This window comes from Raphanus sativus, unplaced genomic scaffold (assembly GCF_000801105.2).
Source record: "Raphanus sativus cultivar WK10039 unplaced genomic scaffold, ASM80110v3 Scaffold2978, whole genome shotgun sequence".
Classification (NCBI taxonomy): domain Eukaryota; kingdom Viridiplantae; phylum Streptophyta; class Magnoliopsida; order Brassicales; family Brassicaceae; genus Raphanus; species Raphanus sativus.
The window spans coordinates 1-8,727 of record NW_026618285.1 but is presented as its reverse complement, the minus strand read 5'-3'; the positions used below and the strand labels follow the sequence as shown (position 1 = coordinate 8,727).

At 33.5% G+C, this 8,727-nt stretch overlaps 1 pseudogene; it reads right to left on the bottom strand.

Annotated features, from left to right (window-relative positions):
* Positions 1–7,915: 7,915 nt before the first annotated feature.
* LOC108824929 (plant UBX domain-containing protein 4-like) lies at positions 7,916–8,619 on the bottom strand (annotated as a pseudogene).
* Positions 8,620–8,727: the final 108 nt, after the last annotated feature.

Sequence of the window (8,727 nt, the reverse complement as noted above, 5' to 3'; positions counted from 1 at the left end):
GTCACGTAACAAGAAAAATGGGTATGTATGCTTTTGCCACTTTTATATTAAATGCAACAAATTTTAGCAAAAAAACAAGAAAAATGGGAAAAACATTACGTGAGTATGGATAGAAGATCATTACGGAGGATGGACAAAAATCTCAACCCTCCTAGATGTGTTCTCAACCTCTTAAAGAGAGTTTTATAAGGCGGCTTGAGAATGTCTTAGATTCCACTCAATGCAATAGAAAACAGAAGAACCTTCTTCTTGTTAAGTTAGATGGACTTCCAACCTAAAATCAATTGGTAATAAAAGGAATGGTCCATCCACCTTATATATTACTAAGGATCTCTTCCAACTACCGATGTAGGACTCTTTGTGTCTAATACGCCTCCTCGAGATGATGACTCTTTGAGCATCAATCTCGGAATGTTCGGATAAGGATCGATGAGCCAACTTTAGGCCAGATCGATGTGGATTAGGTTGGACTGCATGGATCAGACTCTAATACCATGTTAAACTAGATGGGCTTCCAACCTAAAACCAATCTTAATATATAAAGGAGACTTCTATGGCTGTTCAACCCTCCATGTCAGCAAGAGAGCATGGGGCGTTTGTTGCCACGTGGATCATATTTTTTGTTGAAAAATCTGTCTTTTTAACTGGGCTTTCATGTTACTTTTGTTAAGTCTACTTAGAAGGCCCAATTAATTTTTTCGCCTTCCTTTCTACAACACCACCGACCTAACTATACATCTACCTCTCTTCTTTTTTCCTTTTTTTTCACGACATAACTATTCTTCATGATTCTTTACTAACAATTCACCATCATTAATTCTTTTGATGAGACTAAATAGAACAACAAAGGTCATATACAAGAGATTTGTCTATGGTGGAAGACTCCGAACTGTGGATCACCACCATCACAAAACGCATCCGCCATCATAAACTTGCAACGGCGATAAGTTCTTGGAGAGTCTTCAAAAGGTGAAATTTCGGCATTCCTTTTATCAAAATTTGGTAGATCTTGATTAAATGATCTGTATGTTTTTTGTATTGTACTGATGTTGTTTTTTCTTCACCAGCATATGTTTGGTCGAATTCGATTGGGTGTGGGATTTAAAGGAGGAGATGGTTGATGGAGAAATTTTATATTTTTCCATCCGTTGGCTTCTCTTTTCTTTGTTCCAGCTCTTACTAATGATCCTTATGTTATGTTCTTCAGAGACATCAAATTCTTATGGCGACAATGCTGAACAAAAGTAGAAAGAAAGGCGAAAAAATTAATTGGGCATTCTGAGTAGACCTAACAAAAGTAACATGAAAACCCAGTTAAAAAACAGATTTTTCAACGAAAATATGATCCACGTGGCAACAAACTCCCCATACTCTCTTGCTGACATGGAGGGCTGAACAGCCATAGAAGTCTCCTTTTATATATTAAGATATGATCTTTACCCAGCCAACATATTCATAGATAAAATTGTTAAAAAGACTTCAAACACACAAAAACTAATAAAACTTAATGCATACTTACATATTCTTTTTGGAACATCAACTTTACTTTATGTTTTAAGTTCATCTATATTTACTTTGGTGCAATTGTCAATTATTTATTCTATTTTTATTGCATTAACCTATTAAAAACTACAAGAAAACCTACCAAAACTACTTATACTAATCCTTTTTGATCTAGGCAACTATAAAATAAATTAATATACTTTTATCATTAGACACTATCAAATGGATTAATAAACAATTCTGAATTTATTAGAGAATAAAACATACGAACCCGGCGCGTAAGCGCCGGAATACCACTAGTTGGTAATAAGGGGAGTGGTCTATCCACCATATATATTACTAAGTTTCTCTTCCAACTACCGATGTAGGACATTTTGTGTCTAATACTTCTTTGGAGAACGAGGCTCTCTATCATCACCTGAAGTACAATATGAAACTCTGTTTCTAAAATTTCTATTGCATCAATATTATATTTTAACCAAACAAATTTTAAATAATATTGATGGAGAACCACGTAAATAAATAATACTAGGTAGTTATCTGCGAATTTGCGGGTACAAATAATTCTATAAATTTATATAACATAACATTTTATGCTTTTGACCTGCAATAATATATTTTAATATTTTAAAACTGAATGTAAGTTTTTGGCAGATTACTTTTTAATAAACATATTTTATTTATTAATACCTTTAAATTCTTAAATATGGTTTATCTAGAATTTAGTAATATGTTTTTTAACTCTTTAACAAAACAATATTTCATTAAATTATTTTTAAACCATGAAAATATATATAGCTTAATTAGTTTGTGGATTAGATTTTTCGTCCATACACTACAAAGAAAACAGACGGATACCGACGGTCAAAACCGTCGGAATGTCGTCGGAAAAGCCATATTTCGACGACATTCCAACGAAAACGGTCGTCGGTATCATTTGGTCGGAAAAAAATTCGTCAGACATTCTGACGAATGCCGGGAAACAGAATTCTAACAAACTTATGTGTTGGCGTCTTTCCGAGAACGTTTTTCATCGGAAACACTAATTTCCGATGATATTTTTCCGACGAATGTGATTGTCGGAATTTTCGGATGAAACTATTCGTCGGAATTTTCCGACGCACCAAGTTCGTCGGAATATTACGACCACATGTTTCGTCGGAATTCTTCGACAGAATTTCCGACCACAAATATCGGCGAAATATTCCGACGGAATAGTTTCATCAGAAATGTTGATTTATATATTCAATAATTCATTTTTAAAAAATTTTGTTTTTAATATTAAAAATTAATCAATAAAAAATCTGAAACTAAAAAACTAATAATAATATTATAGAATTTAAGTTTATACAAACTGAAATAGAAAAAAAAACATTCAGAGAGTTTTAAATAAAAAAACTAAGGATCCGAAGGAAACAAACGACCTAACTTCTCTAATATCTCGAGGTTGGTCTTCTTCTAATCCGCCAGCTCAGCAAGGATTGTAGCGTTCTGCTCCTCCAATGCCACAATCCATTCATTCTTGTTCAGTAGCTGCTCTAGAATCAAGGGATCAACATACGGGACTTGTGAAGAAGAAGCCGGACATGAAGAAACACGACGGACCAACCCAACCATATGACCCTTTCGTTTAGGGACCGCATAAAAAAAATTTAAGTTAGTAAAGAAAAGAAATATGGCAATGAAAAAAATATTAAAGTTAATAAAGTATTAAAAATATATATAAGAATGAAAAAATTACCTTTTCGACCATCTCGTTTATTTGCAGTCGGGACAAGTTGGTTGAAGCACCCGTAGAATCGTCGTCATCAGAGAGATGCTGAAAAGCTAGAAAAGCTTCTTTTTGAGTTTCCACCAACTCAATGACCTCTTTGATCATGGGGTCCTGAATTTGACCCGTCTTCTTGTTGGTGTACGCCTCCTTCATGACGTGGAGATGATCGACGGGATTACCGTCGTTTGTTTCAATCTAAAAAAATAGTGTTAGCCAATGAATATATAAAAAATTATTTAAATAAATATAAAGATAAATAAATATTAAAAAAAACTCACAAGTTGATCCTCCTTAGAGGACATACTGCAAGCGCCGAGGTTGTGCACCCCGCCTATATCGCTCTTCCGGTTGGTAGAGTTCTTTAGAGAATTCTCTATAGTCTCGACCTTCTGTCAAATTTGATGCATAAACGTCTGGAAATTTCACTCTATCTGTAATCCAATCAAAGAACTCTATCGACGCAATTACCCAAATTTGATGCATAACCGTATGGAAATTTCACTCTATATCTAATCCAATCAAAGAAATCTTCTTTTGCAGCACCATCCAGCCGATAAATGGGAAAATGGGTCGTACCGTTCTCATCACCGTGAAGTTCTGAACAATCACAGATATCGACTAAATCCAACTTTGACTTCAGATCATCCTTCGTTTTACCTTGGATGTTGAGGATTGTGTTCATCAAATTGTCGAAAAAGTTCTTCTCAATATGCATGACATCTAAATTATGCCGCAATAGATGACTCTCCCAATATGGCAGATCCAAGAAAATACTCTTTTTGTGCCAGTTATGTAGCTCTCTAACAGCATCGAGTCGAATGTTTTCATGTTCACCTACGTCTGGCGTCCTTTCTACACCAAAATCCCTAAAATATTTCCACAAATATTCCCCACTAACTTCATTAGGTGGATCATCAAACACCTGCTTGTTCTTCGTAAACAAAGTTTTACTCCTACGGTATGTATGATCAGGTGGTAGAAATCTTCTATGACAGTCAAACCAACATATTTGCCTTTCGTGCTTTAGTTGGAAAGCATCTGTGCTATCTTGACAATATGGACATGGAAGCTTCTCATGTGCTTTCCATCAAGATAATATACCACATGCTGCAAAGTCACTTATTGTCCACATAAGTACTGTCCGCATATGAAAGTTTTCTTTGCATGAAACATCGTATGTCTCAGCACCATCCGCTCATAGTTGTTGCAACTCATTTATTAGTGGTTGAAGAAACACATCTAGTGATCTTTTAGGATGCTCTAGCACAGGGACGAGAATGGAGAGGAATAAAAACTCTCGTCGCATGCACAAATTTGGCGGCAAATTGTACGGTGTCACAATCACAGGCCAAAGAGAATATTGTCTTCCATGCTTTCCAAATGGGCTGAAATCATCTATACATAATCCAAGATAAATATTTCTTCTCTGTTCAGCAAATTCTGGATATGTTGATTGAAAATGTTTCTAAGCCTTCGCATCTGAAGGATGTCTAATCTCACCATTTATGGAATGCTCTGCATGCCATCTCATTGCCTTCGCTGTGCGTTCACACTGATACAACCTCTTCAATCTTTCCGTCAAAGGCAAATACAGTACCACATTCTTTTGAACGGGACCAAAACTCTTCTCCTCGTCTCCTAATAACGAGATTTCCTACAAAATTTGCATTTATCCCGTTCCCTATCCGCTCTCCAGTAGATCATGCAGTTGTCGATACATACATCTATCATTTCGTACGGTAATTGAAGACCCGCAACAAGTTTCTGAACCTCGTAGTATGAACCCGGTGCAAGATTATTCTCTGGTAGAACACCTTTAACAAAATCAGCAATCGCATCCACACATTCTTCATCCAAATTATAATCTGTCTTAATACCCATCAATTTACTTGCATATGATAAGGGTGAATGATCATCTCTACAACCTTTATATAAAGGTTGTTTTCCTTTATCCAACATGTCAAAAATCTCATTGATTCGGGATTTGGTTCTTCCCCTCTATAATGATCATGTACCATCTGCTCAGTACCTACATCATAATCTACATCCGTTCTCGGTTCTTCTAACCAACCATAAGGCTGAGATTCGTCAACAGGCTGAGGTTTGCTAGTATTACCATATTCAAAACTAGTTTCCCCATGAAGATACCAAATTTTATAATTAATTCTGTATAAACCCTTTCATTTACAAATGACTTCAAACATCTCATTCTTTTATAATCCTACTATTATTACAAGTAGAGCATGGACATCTTAACATATCAGTATTTACATCTGGTTGCTGTTGAACAAACTTCATGAATTCTTCAATACCTCAAACGTATTCTTCTGTAAGCAAATTTGGTGTTGTGATCCAAATGAGGTTTATCCATCCACGAACGAAATAATCTCCAGAAGACATGATTTTTTCGGATTTCTTGTGACTAGAGATAGAGTGAAGAGAGAACGAAGAGTGATTGAGGTGAATGAGGAGAGCTTGCATTTATAGGAAAATGCTTACGGCAATCCGACGGCATAAAAATTAACAAATAAAAAATAAAGCAGTAGATAAACACAAAATAAATACATGAAATTATCTTTTCATTTTTTAAACATGTTTTCCATTTATTTTTCTGAGATAATTTTAATAATATTAATTTGTTATCAGTTAATAATTATTTATTTAAGATATCAAAACTTTAATCAGTCTAATTAATTTTTTAATTAAAATTAATGACTCAGCCTAAAATCTTGGATAACATGACAAGTAAAAAAATTCACTTCTCAAATAATAGTATATTCAAGAAATCAAAACTTTAATCAGTCTAATTAATTTTTTATTAAAATTAATGACTCAGCCTAAAATCTTGGATAACATGACAAGTAAAAAAATTTACTTCTCAAATAACAGTATATATATTTATATACCTAACAAGTTTTCTCTTAATTTTATAGAAATTTATTTACTATATTTTAATCAAAATAAATAGATTAAAAATATTTCCAAGATTATAATTTAATATATATATATACATATATAATATTGAACACAAATAAAAAAAAATTATTTTTATATTAATTTTTACATATAATTAATGTAAAATTTAAATTATAAATTGTAAGCAAATAATGAAATCTAAAAATTAACAAAACTTACTTTTCAAATATAATATCTAGATTCTAAATCTTTTATTTCTACACATGGTGTAGAAAAATACCTAATACAATCATAATTGGTTAAAAAGTATAGTAATAATAATAAAAGTTTCACTACATATCCAAATTTATTGATAGTGGATATTGTTTTTGTAAATTTCCCCTATTAATTTTAGTAGCAATATTTGGTGACAAAATTTAGTAGTATTACACCTTTGTATATTTTCCTTGAGTAAATATACAAAAAAAGCTAAAGAAAAAAACAATTGTCAAGCTTATTATGGTTGATTATAACCTTCATCTAGTTGGACTATAAAAAGCTACGAAGTGTAACTTTATTTCATCATTAAAAATCATTTAGGTCTTTAAAAAAACATTTACGTGAAGAATGAAGACCATTTCCCTTAAGTTTTTGTTATTGGCTTGTCTTGTTGTCGTCATGTTTTGTAAGTATGCATGGCAATATAATTTTCAAACAAAAAATGTATGTTTTTAATTAATATACATATTTATCCAGCCTAGAGAGAGAGAAAAAATATTTGTTTTAAATCAGTTTTAGATTGTATCTTCAAAAAAAAATTAGTATGGTTATTTTTAATATCTTTTTACTATATTTTGATGTGCTGAAGGTCAGGATCTTGCAGAGGGAAATTTTTGCAAGACCAAACCATGAGTGCATAAAGTTATGTGGAGGCTATTGCCTTATTACTGGAAGATGTGTGTGTCCTCATTTATACAATATAAATGCAATTAACATTGCTTCTTCCAATGATGCTTGTATCCCAGAACATCCCGGTTGTCGTGGAGGTCCTCCACCAAAAGAACTAAAAGTGTAATGATAAAAAATTATGATAATATGTTTGATATAATTAGTTATTTGCCGACTAAAATATAATTATATTTAAGAATTTTTGTTGTTCACTCATGTTTTCGATTATTTAGACTAAAAATAAGATCACAAATTTTAGTCATACAATTAACATTTTAGAGGCCATATAAAAAAATTCCAAAATATTTTTTCCAATATTCTAAAAACCGTTAGGCGGTGATTAGACGTCTTATAAAGGATTATTGTTTATTCGGGCGCCTAAGCCGATTTTTCGGACGCCTAGACCGATTTTTAAATAAATTGTTTTGAAAAAAAATCATTTCATTCATACCCAATTTTTAGAACACTGGTTTTTTCATAAGATACTATATATATATAGAAAAAATGCCAAAAACAATAAAATCAATTGTACACTTTTTTGCCAAAAAGAAACTTAATTAGTGAGCTAAATAATTGCTAAAAGTAACATATTTCCTATTATACTCAACAAACTTATTATAATCTATATTAACTGTACCTAGTTTCTAGCAAACTAGTCATACCACAATCACTGTTACCAGCAACATGACATTTGATTTAACACTTACCAAACGAATACAGAAAAAATATGTAACTGAAAACCATGAATAACCCAAAACGCATAATGAAAAACATTGTTTTCAACAAATTAAGAAATCTATACGACAAGTCTTTTCCTCCCAAAACCCATTTATGCTGCGTAGAAGTAGCTTACAGAGACGCCAACATTTTCTTGATTATAATAACAGTTATGTAACTCTGATCCATAATGCATATAGAAAGACCCAAAAAAAAATAGGAACAGACAATCTAGAAATTTCTAGAATTTCTGAAGAACGACAGAGTTGGCTAAACCAGCTTGTTGAATGGTCTGAGCGAGATCAGCCAAAGGAGTAGGTGGGAACCCCGTTGTCTGAAGCTGGTAATTAACCGGAGCTCCAGGTCTAGAGGAGTCAATGAAAGCGCGAAAATCATGGACCGTGTGATGGTGATTGAACTTACCCACAAGCCGGGCCCCATCCGTTAGTCTAATCTGGATCGATGTGGTTTCATCTATTACAAGACACGGAGATGGTGCTGCTGCTGCTGCGACCCGGTTTGTACAGGAACGGGTGCGGAATCAGGAGCCACCACCGATGAGGTATTCCTTCACACCCTGAAATGAAACCTTAGGCTTCTCTCTTTCCTACAATGAGATGAAACAAGACATTACATGTTGTTGGCTGATGATGTATGGATATGAGTATAGAGAGGAAACACTAACTGGACATTTCTCTTCCCTTCGCATCAGATTGACATGTACAGGAGCTCTTCTATCTTTCAGGCTCAAGCTCTTTTGGACACTCAGACTTTCGAATACTCTACAGAAACAAAAAAATGGTGTGAGCCACAGGGTCAGCTGTTGAGGAGGAGCAGTTAAAAACACTTTCTCCACCAGAAAGCAACCTCCCAGTTCCTGTAAAGCTTCT